This window comes from Schistocerca serialis, chromosome 8 (assembly GCF_023864345.2).
Source record: "Schistocerca serialis cubense isolate TAMUIC-IGC-003099 chromosome 8, iqSchSeri2.2, whole genome shotgun sequence".
Lineage (NCBI taxonomy): Eukaryota > Metazoa > Arthropoda > Insecta > Orthoptera > Acrididae > Schistocerca > Schistocerca serialis.
In genome coordinates, this window is record NC_064645.1 from 275,377,863 (window position 1) to 275,392,801 (window position 14,939).

A 14,939-nucleotide genomic window follows, 5' to 3' on the forward strand; every position below is an offset into this window, starting at 1 on the left:
GCATCTTGGTGTTACGTCCTCCTAGTCCGGGAACGAGTTATCCATCCTGCATACTCCGACTCCCAATGTTTACAACTTCTTTTGCCACTATGCTCTTCATCGCCTTTCCACTTGTTGCCTGTCACTGGAGCTTCGAATTTACCCTGGGTTACAGGATCATTGTAGGGCTTCATTCAAGATACGTGGACTGTATCTCTGATCTTTCATCGTATTGTGTCAGGGTCAAAATCTTCAACTTCATAAGTAATATCAGACAACTGTCTTACAATCGTATAAGGTCCAAAGTAGCACCTGAGGAGACAAATCGTCCATGGAGGTCAATCCCAACATGCTGGTAAGGCGTTTCGGCTGGTGGAATTGGTATGAGTCGGCTAGGTGGTTTCTGAGGAACTGCCTTTCTCCTCTGGCACTCTCGACAGTGCGACACATAGTGATGGATACTCCTACCTACATAAACCTGGCCAGAAAAATCTCTTGTGAATTGTATCGTGTGTCTTAATAAATCCTAAAATCCGGCCTTGGGAGTATCATGGAATTTCTGTAGAACATCGAAGCGCATGTGTTTAGAAATCAGTGGTAGCCACCTCTTTCCAAACGGATCAAAGTTTTTCTTGCGAAGTAGTCCATTAACTACCTTAAATAGTCCTTTCACATCCTCTGACCGATTTAAGGCAAGCATAATTTGAGATCTTGGGGTCCCCCTTCTTCTCAGCAGAGATATCCTGGAGTGCAACGAGACAGTCACTACCTTTATCAAAGTCTTGATGTCCTTGCACAGGGTTTCTTGAGAGACAGTCGGCATCTTGGTGTTTTCTTGCACTGTTGTACACTATGGTAATGTCATACTCTTGAAGACATAGTGCCCACCTGGCGAGTCATCCTGTTGGATCCTGAAGACCTGTCAGCCAGCAAAGTGAATGATGGTCTGTAACAACTGTGAATGGCCTTCCATAGAGACACTGTCAAAATTTGCGCATGGCACAGATCACAGCAAGACATTCTCTTTCTGTAGTTGGGTAGTTTCTCTTGGCTTTTGTGTCGTAGAAGCATAGGCTATAACCTTCTCTTTTCCATCTGAAATTTGCACCAGAATAGTACCAATCCCATACCCGCTGGTATTTGTGTGTAGTTATGTAGGTGCTCTCTCATCATACAGATCAAGTACAGTGTCAGTCACCAGAGCTATTTGCAGCACATAGAAAAAATCTTGTTGAGCACCCCCTAGATAAATTTAGCATCGGCTTTTAACAACTCTTGGAGTGGCCTGGCTTTGATAGCTAAGTCTTTGATACAACAACAGTAATAAGAACGTAATCTGAGGGAGCTTCTCATATCTCTAATACTTTTAGGAATAGGAAATTCCGTTATAGACCTCATCTCTTCTGGGTCTGGCCGCACACCTTCGTTTGACACAAGGTGTCCAAGTATTTTGATTTCTTTTGCTCCAAAGAGACACTTTCTTGGACTAAGTTTCAGTCTGCCTCATTGGAGACACTTAAGAATGGCCCTCAGTCTTTTTATATATTCATCAAATGTCTCTGAGAACGCTATAATGTCATCTAAATAACAAAGACATATCGTCTATTTCAGGTGATGTAGAAGATTATCCATCATCCGTTCAAAAGTTGCTGGTGCATTACACAAACCAAACGGCATTACCTTAAACTTACATGGGCCCTCAGGGGTGATGAATGGAATTTTCTCACAATCAGCCTCATCTAATTCGATCTGCCAGTATCCCGAGTAAATGTCCATGATTGAGAAAAACTTAGCCCCCTTCAGACAGTCTAGTGTATCATCAATTCGTGGAAGAGGGTAAACGTACTTTTTAGTTATCTTATTAAGCTTCCTGTAATCAACACAAAAGCGCCAACTGCCATCGTTCTTCCTGATGAGGACCACTACTGATGACCATGGGCTCTGCGAAGGCTGAATGATATCATTCTTCATCATTTTCTCTACCTTGTCGCGAATTATTCGACATTCCATTGCTGACACATGGTATGCTCTCTGGCTTACTGGTTGATGTTCCCCAGTGCTAATCTGGTGCTTCACCGTCAATTTGTCTAATTCGCTCTTCATCTGTGTATTGAAGCATTCAGAGAACTCTTGAAGAATGGCATGTAGCTTCTTCTGTTGTTCCTTAGTGAGATCTGGTGATAGTCGTGCTAGAAGATCTTGTCTCATAGTGATAGTGCTAATTTCACCCACAGACTGGAACCGCGTGACCGCTATGGTCGCAGGTTCGAATCCTGCCTCAGGCATGGGTGTGTGTGATGTCCTTAGGTTAGTTAGGTTTAAGTAGTTCTAGGTTCTAGGGGACTGATGACCACAGATGTTAAGTCCCCTAGTGCTCAGAGCCATTTGAACCATTTCACCCACAGACTCGACATGGGAGGTTTCTATCACGCTCAGCTGTTCTTCAATTAATGGCTCAACATTGCTACATCTACATCAGCATCCTTACTCCGCAAGCCACCTGACAGTGTGTGGCAGAGGGTACATTGAGTACCTCTATCAGTTCTCCCTTCTATTCCAGTCTCGTATTGTTCGTGGAAAGAAAGATTGTCGTTATGCCTCTGTGTGGGCTCTGATCTCTCTGATTTTATCCTCATGGTCTCTTCGCGAGATATACATATGAGGGAGCAATATACTGCTTGACTCCTCGGTGAAGGTATGTTCTCAAAACTTCAACAACAGCCCGTACCAAGCTACTGAGCATCTCTCTTGCAGAGTCTTCCACTGGAGTTTATCTATCATCTCCATAATGCTTTTGCAATTACTAAATGATCCTGTGACAAATTGTGCTGCTCTCCGTTGGATCTTCTCTATCTCTTCTATCAACCCTATCTGGTATGGATCCCACACCGGTGAGCAGTATTCAGGCAGTGGGCAAACAAGTGTACTGCAACCTACTTCCTTTGTTTTTGGACTGCATTTCCTTACAATTCTTCCAATGAATCTCAGTCTGGCATCTGCTTTGCCGACGATTAATTTTATATGGTCTTTCCATTTTAGATCACTCCTAATGCCTATTCCCAGATAATTTATGGAATTAACTGCTTCCAGTTGCTGACCTTCTATATTGTAGCTAAATGATAAAGGATCTTTCTTTCTATGTATTCACAGAACATTACACTTGTCTACATTGAGATTCAATTGCCATTACCTGCACCATGCGTCAATTTGTTGCAGATCCTCCTGCATTCCAGTACAATTTTCCACTGTTACAACCTCTCGATATACTACAACATCATCTACAAGAAGCCTCAGTGAACTTCTGATGTTATCTAGAAGGTCATTTATATATATTGTGAATAGCAACGATCCTACGACACTCCCCTGCGGCACACTTGAAATCACTCTTACTTTGGAAGACATCTCTCCATTGAGAATGACATGCTGCAGTCTGTTATCTAGGAACTCTTCAATCCAATCACACAATTGGTCTGATAGTCCATATGCTCTTACTTTGTTCATTAAACGAATGTGGGGGACTGTATCAAATGCCTTGCAGAAGTCAAGAAACACAGCATCTACCTGGGAACCTGTGTCTCTGGCCCTCTGAGTCTCGTGGACGAATAGCGCAAGCTGGGTTTCACACGATCGCCTCTTTCAAAACCCATGCTGATTCCTACAAGTAGATTTCTAGTCTCCAGAAAAGTCATTATACTCAAACGTAATATGTGTTCCAAAATTCTACTACTGATTGACGTTAGAGATATAGGTCTATAGTTCTGCACATCTGTTCGATGTCTCTTCTTGAGAACAAGGATGACCTGTGCCCTTTTCCAATCTTTTGGAACGCTACGCTCTTTTAGAGACCTATGGTACACCACTGCAAGAAGGGGGGCAACTTCCTTCACATACTCTGCATAAAATCAAACTGATATCCCATCAGGTCCAGCAGCCTTTCCTCTTTTGAGCAATTTTAATTGTGTTTCTATCCCTCTGTCATCTATTTTGTCATCTGTGCGACAATCTAGAGAAGGAACTACAGTGCAGTCTTCCTCTGTGAAACAGCTTTGTAAAAAGACATTTAGTATTTCGGCCTTTAGTCTGTCATTCTCTGTTTCAGTACCATTTTGGTCACAGAATGTCTGGACATTTTGTTTTGATCCTTATGGCTTTGATGTAAGACCAAAATTTCTTACGATTTTCTGCCAAGTCAGTACATAGAACTTTACTTTCGAATTCACTGAACGCCTCTCACATAGCCTTCCTCACACTACATTTCACTTTATGTAATTTTTGTTTGTATGCAAGGCTTTGGCTATGTTTATGTTTGGTGTGACGTTCCCTTTGCTTCCGTAGCAGTTTTCTAACTCGGCTGTTGTACCACGGTGGCTCTTTTCCATCTCTTATGAACTTGCTTGGCACGTACTTATCTAATGCATATTGCACGATGGTTTTGAACTTTGTCCACTGATCCTCAACACTACCTGTACTTGAGGTAAAACTTTTGTGTTAAGCCGTCAAGTACTCTGAAATCTGCTTTTTGTCACTTTAGCTAAACAGAAAAATCTTCCCACCTCTTTTAACATTTTTATTTATGGCTGAAATCATTGATGCTGTAACCGCTTTATGATCACTGATTCCCTGTTCTGCGTTAACTGTTTCAAGTAGTTCGGGTCTGTTTGTCACCAGAAGGACTAATATGTTATTGCCACGAGTCGGTTCTCTGATTAACTTCTCAAAGTAGTTTTCAGATAATGCACTTAAAAAAAATTCACTGGATTCTTTGTCCCTGCCACCCGTTATAAACGTTTGAGTCTCCCAGTCTATATCTGGTAAATTAAAATCTCCACCCAGAACTATAACATGGTCAGGAAATCTACTCAAAATATCTTCCAAATTTTCCTTCAGGTGTTCTGCCACAACAGCTGCTGAGCCAGGAGGTCTATAGAGAGAGCCAATTACCATGTTTGAGCCTGCTTTAACCGTGACCTTCACCCAAATTATTTCACATTTTGGATATCCGTCAATTTCTTTTGATACTATTGCACTTTTTATCGCTATAAACACGCCTCCCCCTTCACTGTCCAGCCTATCTATGCAGTATACATTCCAATCTGAGTTTAGAATTTCATTACTGTTTACACCTGGTTTCAGCCAACTTTCCGTCCCTAGTACTATTTGGGCATTATGACCATTTATTAATGAGAGCAGTTCTGGGACCTGTCTATAGACGCTAGGGCAGTTTACTATTACCACATTAATATTGTCATTCCCTGTTGTATTTTGCCTACTGATACCTTGTCGTGTCTCACGAGGCGTCTTGTCAGGCCTAGGGAGGGAATTCTCTAACCTAAAAAACCCACATGTGCACTCCACATGTACTCCGCTACCCTTGTAGCAGCTTCCTGCATGTAGTGATACTCCTGACCTATTCAGGGAGCTACATTTCTCCACCCGATAGCTGAGGTCGAGAAATTTGCACACCAGATCCACGCAGAATCATCTGAGCCTCTGGTTTAAGCCTTCCACTCGACTCCAAATCAGAGGACCGCAATTGGTTCTGTGAACGACACTACAAATAGTTAGCTCAGATTCCACCCCATGAGCAATGCTTTCTGCCTTCACCGACTCCGCCAACTGCCTGTATGAACTGAGGATGACCTCTGAACCCAGACGGCAGGAGTCATTGGTGCCGACATGAGCAACAATTTGCAGTCGGGTGCACCCAGTGCTCTCTATCGCCGCCGGCAGGGCCTCCTCCACATCTCGAATGAGACCCCCCGTCAAGCAGACAGGGTGAACACTGGCCTTCTTCCCAGACCTTTCCGCTATTTCGCTAAGGGGCTTCATCACCCGCCTAACATTGGAGCTCCCAATCACTAATAAACCCCTCCCCCCATGTGCCTGATCGGACCTTGCTGAAGGAGTGGCCACATGTCCACTCACAGGCAGAGCGGGCGACGCCACACGGCCAGCCTCCACATTGACCCTCTGCCTCGTGTGACGCGAACACCGTTGAACCCGCCACTCCCCTTGGGGAGAGGGTGGCCGAACAGCGCCCAGTACCCGTGAAGATGTCTCAACAGCAGGGACTATGAGTGAAACATGTAACACCTGGGGTGTACCATGCAATGCACCAGACTCCCCTCTGCCGCTACACTCTGAAGCAGCAGCCTGAAGATGGCTCACCGCAGCCATCAGCACATTCAGCTGTTCGCAAACAGTGGTCAGCTCTTCCTGCGTCCAAACACAGCAGTCACACATCCTATCCATCCTAAGAAATCAACAATTTACTGTAGAGAGTTAAGTAATCAACTTTTAACTAGACTGCTAATTGACTAAAGGCAACTGATAGCTGACTAAACTGTGGTTACTAGACACTTCTTGTTGGAAACAATAAAAATAAGCACTAGCTGTCTCAGGACTGTATTCAAAACAAACACGAAATCTATGGAACACTATTACTAATCCTCGAAAATTAAAGCTTCCTAAAAGCAAAAACACATGGAAAAAGAAGTGACAAGAAAGAAAGACGCAGTTAATACTTAAATTTACGTAGCTTGCTGCACAGGAGATGTGAAGCAGATGGCACTTACGATGACACTAGCACTACTGGCACTACAGCTGACTAAAGGGACTCTGTCTGATTGTATTCAAAACAAATACGAAATCTATGGAACACTATTACTAGTACTCAAAAATTAAAGCTTCCTAAAAGCAAAACCACACAGAAAAAGAAGTGATAAGAAAGAAACACACAGTTAATACTTAAATTTATGTAGCTTGCTGCACAGGAGATTTGAAGCAGACAGCAGTTACGATGACACTAGCACATTTGCTATGCACATGCGTCTTGGAAGGATCTGCGGTTCTCAGTGACAGTTAACTATCCACAATTCACCGAATCCATTCTTAAATGAGACAACAGAGGCTGGGATGACCAAGTTATTTTTCAGTGGTATGCTTCTCTTGCATTCCACTAGAAGATCCATGGGTTGATGCATCGCATGACACGTAACAGTTACCTTTCTAGCGCTGACTGCAGGAATGATCACTTCATCCAGCACACATAGTCTCCACACACTAGGATGCGCATCTTCCTGTCCACAGTATGTCATCTCGTCTAGCAAAATCTTCGAGTGACCACAATCTATAATTGCCTGAGACGCTTTCAAAAAGTCCCATCCGAGAATGACATCATGACTACGCTCTTGTAAGACGATGAATTCTACGGGCTGTGTATGGCCACTTATACCCACACAAATGGTACATCTTCGTGTAGGTTTCACATATTTCCCATTAGCCACCTTCAGCAGAGATGTTTTGCTGTTGACGAATACGGTTTTCTGCAACTTCTCTGAAATGACTGAATATGATGCTCCAGAGTCCACAAGAGCTTGGGATGGTTGGCCATCTATGAGGGCACTGACATAGTTTCCTATCATTTTTGAAGTGATCAATGGCAGAGGATTTTTCTCTTTGGTGGCCTCACCTCCATGGAAGGCTGGAGCTTCTAAACGGTGATGGAGACCTTGATTGGCCTGTTGGGGAGCGTCCTCTTCAGTGGCTAGCTTGCAGCAATGGTGACCTACATCGTCCTGCACCCACATCTTCTTGTTCATCTTCATCATCCCGGAGTTGGTTTCGGCTAAGATTGGTCTGCTGTCTTCTGGTGTGGGCGTCATCAAATATCTGATGGCTTTCTCGACAATGGTGTACCACATGTCCCGGTCATCCGCAGTGGAAACATACTGATTGGTTGTCCTGTGTCCTCCAGATGTCTGTCTTCCTTGGTGCCCAAACAGGTTCCTGACATTGTACAAACAGAAAGCTGCCTGGGTCTCGACTTTTTCATAGTTTTAAAGGGAAATGAAGGATGAGAGATTGGGTTCAATGTCAGTTCCATTTATTCCCTTATGACCTCTTGAAGCGTCTCAGTTTTTTGCTCACCGTGCAATCCAAGTGCCTTCTGAAATTCCTCTCTCACTATCTGACAAAGAACACTTGCGAAATCAGTTGCTTCCTCCATCACAGACATCGACATGACATTTGGAAGCCGTTCAAACTTCTTGCATGAAATTCCTTTTTTGATGCATTGTCTCAATATACTGGCACCATTTTATGAAGTTGTCTGCTCTCGAAACTTCCTTCAGGAGTAGGGCTTGATACATGTCCTCAGCAACACCCTTCAAGAGATGTGCAACCTTGTCTTCCTCCTTCATTCTAGGATCCACTATTTTACACAGCTCCAAGACGTCTTGAATGTAGGATGCTGTAGTTTCTCCTGGACGCTGTGCCCTGCACTTTAATTTATCTTCAGCCTTGCACTTCTGTCATTGTGTGTTGCTGAAATACTTGCAAAGTTCCATTTGGAATACTTCCCAGCTTGTGAACTTCTTCTAATTGTTCTCATACCATTGCTTTGCAGTACCCTACAAGTAGAAAAATATGTTAGCCAAACACACGGTATCATCCCATTTTTTAAATTTGGCTATACGCTCATATACCTTCAGCCACTTGTTTGGATCTTGGCCATTGTCATCAGAGAACCCAGAAGAATTCTCATATGGTGCCACACAGTTGCTGTCATCATAACTTCCTCTTCTTCTTCTGTCTCCAATAGATTGTGATCTGTTGAATATGGCTCAAACTCAGGTTTCTCGCCTACACCAGAATAACGTCACGTAGAAGAAGGTGTAATTAGATGAATGACAAACACTAACTTCACTTACCGAAGGTTTATTCAGCACTTGCACATACAAGAGTGCAGAGCGAACTGCCTCTGACCAGAACACATACAGTGTATATATGGCTACAGAACATTCCTATACAATGATTCTTACCATTTGTGGATACACACACACACACACACACACACACACACACACACACACACACACAATTGATCACTACATTGCATATGGCAGAAAAGACTCTTCTAATAATGCTTCTTGGTTTTGGATTAAATGGAGTAAATTGCAAACTACAATGTATTGTGTCTACTTGGTAACTGGTCAATCGAATTTTTTTTGTAATAATTTTATGTTATATGAACTATTTAATGGAGTAAAAACTATTTTTAGTAAATATTCTTTGAAATTTGTTTTAAATTTATAGAGTTACCTTTCGTTTTTGATCTCTTTTGGCAGTTTATTATATATCTTGACTCCGTGATTTGGGTCTCTCATGCTATCTAGGTACAAGCAATTGCTGTATCTGGTTTGATGATCATGTATGGAGCTGTCTGCTGCATACTGCTCAATGTTTTTTCTCTTTTTTTCCCCATTTAGTATAAAAACTGCAGTCTGAAATATGTATTCACTTGGAACTATCAGAATACCCCATTTTTTTAAATAGCTTAATGAAGTGGGTCCTTTAATGGCTCCTGCTCATTATTCTCACGGCTCATTTTTGTAGTTTGAACACATTTTCCACATTCTGAGCTTTTACACTCCAGAATATTATGCCGTAACTGATGATAGAATGTATGTGTGCAAAGTATGTTGCTGTTAGACATGAGCTATTACATACTGTGGTTCATATTCGTAAGCATAGCATGCTGTACTAATTCGTTTTCCAAATACCCTGGTATGTTCACCCCATTTTAATTGTTGATCAACATACATACCTAAAAACTGATCAACATACATACCTAAAAGTTTTTGGGCCAACTACACACTCTATGGTATCATTTACATCTACATCTAAACATATACTCTGCAAACCACCATGAGGTGCATGGCAGAGGGTACATTCCACTGTACCAATTATTAGGGTACACCCTAACTCACATATGGAGTGCAGGAAGAATGACTGTTTGAATGCCTCTGTGTTTGCAGTAATTATTCTAACCTTGTCCGCATGATTGCCATGTGAGATGTGAGTGATACATAGGGGGTTTTAGTATATACCCTAGAGTAAACATTTAAAGACATGTCTTGAAACTTTGCTAACAGACTTTCTCAGGTAGTTTATGTCTGTCTTCAAGAGTCTGTCATTTTAGTTCCTTCAGTATCTCTGTTACACACTTCCATGGATTAAAAAAACCTTTTCTGTGTACATTCAATATCTCCAGTTAGTCCTATCTGATATGGGTCCTACACATTTGGGCTATATTCTAGGATGGGTTGCACGAGTGATTTGCAAACAATCTCTTTAGTAGACTAATTGGACTTCTCCAGTAATCTACCAGTAAACTGAAGTCTACCACCTGCTTTACCCACGACTGAACCTGTATGATCATTCCATTTCATATCTCTACAAAGTGTTACACTCAGGCATTTGTATGAGTTGACTGATTCCAACACTGACTCACTGATATTATAGTCATAAGATACTACATTTTTTCGTTTTGTGAAGTGCACAAGTTTACAATTCTGAACACTTAGAGCAAGTTCCCTATCTCTGCACCATGTTGAAATCTCATCAAAATTTTACTTAATACTTATGCAGCATATCTCCAACAGTACTTCATCATAGATAACTGCATCATTTGCAAAATGCCAGATTTTCCTATTAATATTGTCTGCAGGGTCATTAATATACAACATGGACATCAAGGGTCCCAAAACACTTCCCTGGGGCACACCTGAAGTTGCTTCTATGTCTGATTATAACTCTCCATCCAAGATAACATGCTGTGTCCTCACTGCCAAAAAGTCCTCACTCCAGTCACAAATTTCACTTGATACCCCATATGATCGTACTTTTGACAATAAGCATAGGTGTGGTACTGAGTCAAATGCTTTTAGAAAATCAAGAAATACTACATCTACCTGGTTGCCTTGATCCAAAGCTTTCAAGTACGTCATGTGAGAAAAGCGCGAGATGGGTTTCACATGACTGATGTTTTCTAAAACTATGCTGATGGCGTTGAGCAAGTCATTCTGTGCAAGATATCTAATTATGTTTGAGCTCAGAATATGTTCTAAGAATCTACAACAAATCAATGTCAAGGATATTGGACAGTAGTTTTGTGGATCACTTCTACTAATATTCTTCTAAATAGGTGTGACCTGTGCCTTTTTCCAAGAACTAGACATGGTTTTTGGATCTACGATTGATTACAGTTAGAATAGGGGCTAATTGAGCCACAAATTCAATATAGAATCTGACAGGGATTCCATCACGGCCTGAAGCTTTATTCAATTTTAACAATTTCAGCTGTTTCTCAAAACCACTGCCACTAATATTTATTTCATTCACGTTTTCAGTGGTACGCGTATTAAATTGGGGCAATTCTCCTGGGTTTTCCTTTGTACCAGAACATCTGAAAATGGAGTTCAGCATTTCAGCTTTTACTTTGCTACACTCAATTTCAATTCCTGTCTCACTATCTAGGGACTAGCTTTGGTGCCACTATCAGCCTTTACATATGACCAGAATTTCTTTGGATTCTGTGAAATGTCATTTGACAGTGTTCTGCTATGGTAGTCATTGAAGGTATCATGCCTTGCTCTCTTGACAGCCGAGCCCATTTCATTCAGTATCTCTCTCATTTCTCTATCTATAGCCCTATGCTTTGTTTTACACCTATTATGCAGTAATCTCTGTTTCTTTAGAAATTTTTTACAGTGACTGTTCCCTCCCATTAATTAATGTTCTAGTGGATACATATCTATCCAGTGCGTCGTGGTCAACTATTTTTTTAAACTTAAGGGGAGTTGGAATGCCCTATCTCGCCAATGTTAAATTTGCTAACTTTGTGTACCTTTTTCTTTGGAACTATTATCTTCAGAACTTTGAAATTCTGGCAGAGGTTTTCAGCATATATTGTGAGCCCACTGAACTAGAACCAATGTTTTCTTTTTGTTGGTATAGTATTTATGAATTTTTTACCATTAAGCCATTTTTTATTGGAAAAAGTATAACATAAACTTCCCTAGTTCAGAGAATAAGCCAGTTCTTGTCATGATTCTAGTTCAGTGGCCTCTTTGAACTGTTTTGCAGCATTTCTGAAAATTTGAATGTTGTTGGTTGAGTGGTTTATGAGATAAAGGTACATGTAACACTAAAAATGTCAAATGCCAGAAAATGCGATTAAAGTAATTTATTATGAAAATTCACAAATACCTTTTATTCTATTATCAAAAGTGTCCAGCAGAGTAATCAGGGTCATCTTCTAGTTCTTCTTCTTCACCTAGAAGCTTTCTTCTCCTTGCTGCCCTTGCTTTTTTTGTATTAAATTCAGCTGCATACTGAGCCTTCCTTACTCGCACGCTGTCCAGAAGCTGAAGACCTCTGATGGTGTTGATACCAGGAGCAATGCCGAGCCTTGCCATGACCTTTAGCCTACCCATATGACCATCATTGAATGAAATAACAGCATCACTGACTCCCCATTTCAATGTTTTTATCCCAACAAATACATTCTTAGGTACACGAGTCCAAATGAGGTTGTTGAACGACTCGTTTTGATTCTGGGTACAACCATGAAGACATTTTCGCAGAAGATCAGGATGCCCCAAGTCTCTATATATTGGTTTAATTACTTCCATAACAGCCAATGGAATATAATTTTTATGGTGATAAGGATCCCCAGTAGCTTGAGATTTTCTATAATTGCACCATGACTGAGGACCATCTGGACAAGCAAAATGTTGAGGATTATCATCAGTTGATGATCGATGTAAATATGTGGCCCATACAGCTTGTCTCATTTCCTGCAAATTATTTGCATTATTTCTTATTGCCATACCATAGTATTGTTGTAATTCATTTATAATTTTATCTGACAGGCGACCTCTAATGGTTTTACCATCTGACAAAATTTTGTCCTTCAGATTCTGTTTCAGTTTCCTTAGACGAGTGCCCATTCGTTTCTGAACATGACCGACACATTCTAGTTTAGTTATTGTCTTATTGACATATGGCATGGATTCTGTAACACTTTTGTATGCCTTGGAGTCCCCATCTCCAAGGAATTTTGTGTAAAATACTCCCCGTTCTTTTTCTGATCTGCTAAACATTTTCACAGCAGCGGCAGCCTCCATGCCTCCACTCGTACCTTCATAATTCTTGCTACATATGTGAGCTGCTTCTATCTTACCAGATGCACAATGGTAACAATGTTTAGTGAGCACTTCATAGTCCAAAACTTTACCGCTGTCCACACTAGTAACAGTAGCAACAGCATTTTTGGATGTGTGACCCCTTTTCTGCCAGGTTCCATCAAAAGCAACAGGGATATCTGGGTTTCCTTCATTTATATATTTTGCTTCACTGGCAGCAGCTTTCATTGATAAATCTGCTACAGACTGAACAGCATCTCCTATCACTTCAGTGTAATTGTCAATTTTAGCAGGTGGAGGTGGAAGATTCATTATGGCACAAAATGTTTGAGCAGCAGTATGTCCTTTACCAATTGCTCTCATTGCATACATTAGCCTGATATTACTCTCAAACAAATTGCTACTGCATGTTTTAGAGCTCCAAAAACAGGTCTCATTTTCACAACTGGCACAAACTATAGCAATTTTGCAGGAAAGTCCTATAGATTTTGTTATGTTCATATCAAAAGAACCTCCACAAAGATTACAACACAAACATTTCTTCATAAACTCAGTAAAAACAGGAAAGTCGACTAAAACATATTGTTCATTAGAAGCTTCATCTGTAATTTCACTTGCACAGTTTGATAACTTCTTTTTTGATGCACTGGTGGGCGTGTCTCCTTCACACATCTCAGCTGTACAAACGTCAGAACTTTCACCAGCATCAACAGGTGCTGAAGCAGAATCACTTGAACAAACGTTATTTGTAAATCTATTACCGCGAAACTTTCGCTTTTTAAATAATGATGCACTCCTAGGCATCGTAGAAACTACGCACTCACCACTGAAAGTCAAAACAAGACAGATAACAAACTCCAAATGAGCGACAAACTAAACTCGAGGCTCAAAACAAACACTCACAGATCAAAAACTGAACAATAAACACAGCTAGTCGTAAAAACAATGGTACCTATGGAAGGATCAAAGATTCTACAACTGAAGAGTGAAATCCACAGCCTTCTATATGTAATGTTTTCGGAAATGCGAAGATTTAAATGTGTACAAATCACAAGATGGGTAACTTTGCTGGGCGCACATGTAATTTTGAAAAATTAAATAAAAATACTTCCAATTGGAATTTCTTAACAAATTTTGCACCATTTTAAGCAGAAAATTTCAAATTAAGTTATAAGGTTAAAAACTGAAAATGTGAATTTTTTCCATTTTCCGGCATTCCAACTCCCCTTAAGCCAGATTTCCTTTACATGCTCCTGACCTGTGCTGAAAGTTTCAAGTTCCTCATTGAGATATTGAGATAGGACATTACTGATTTTTTATCTAGTTTACTTGACATATATATCTTTCTGCTTGTTTTAGTTGTCCTTCAAACTTTGGTAATCATTGTTGCCACAAACACGTCATTGTCACTGATAGCAGTTTTGCTGTGGACATCCACAAAGGGGTCAGGTCAATTTGTTGCTATTAAATTCCAATATATTTCCACCATGGGTGGGGTTCCTAACTATCTGTTTTAGGTAGTTTTTATAGAAGGCATTTAGTAAAGTTTCACAGGATGTCTTACAATGCCCACCACTAACAAAATTGTAATTTTCCCAATTAACTGTTGGAAGATTAAAGTCTCCACCGATGACTACAGGACATTTGGGGAGCTTGTGTACATGTGAACTGAGGTTTTCTCTGAAGTTTTCAGTTACATCAGGAGATGAGTCTGGTGGGCAGTGGACGGATCTAATTATCATTTTATGCCCACACCTGATACTGAGTATTGCCCAAATAATCTCATGTGCAGCTTCAATTTCCATCTCAATGGATTTGAGTTTTTTGGCCACTGTGACAAATACACCATCTCATTTGCCTATCCTTTCAATATATACTTAAATTTTCCCCAAAAATCTCACTGCTGTCAATTTCAGGTTTATGCACTTTAAATTTTGTTATACTAGGTTTTTTTTACACATAAGTTAATGT

At 40.7% G+C, this 14,939-nt stretch overlaps 1 protein-coding gene across 1 annotated transcript in view; it reads right to left on the reverse strand.

Annotated features, from left to right (window-relative positions):
- The window catches only part of LOC126416075 (protein unc-80 homolog), a 1,008,688-nt gene that overhangs the window by 159,321 nt on the left and 834,428 nt on the right, over nucleotides 1–14,939 (reverse strand). The gene's annotated exons all lie outside the window — the stretch shown is intronic.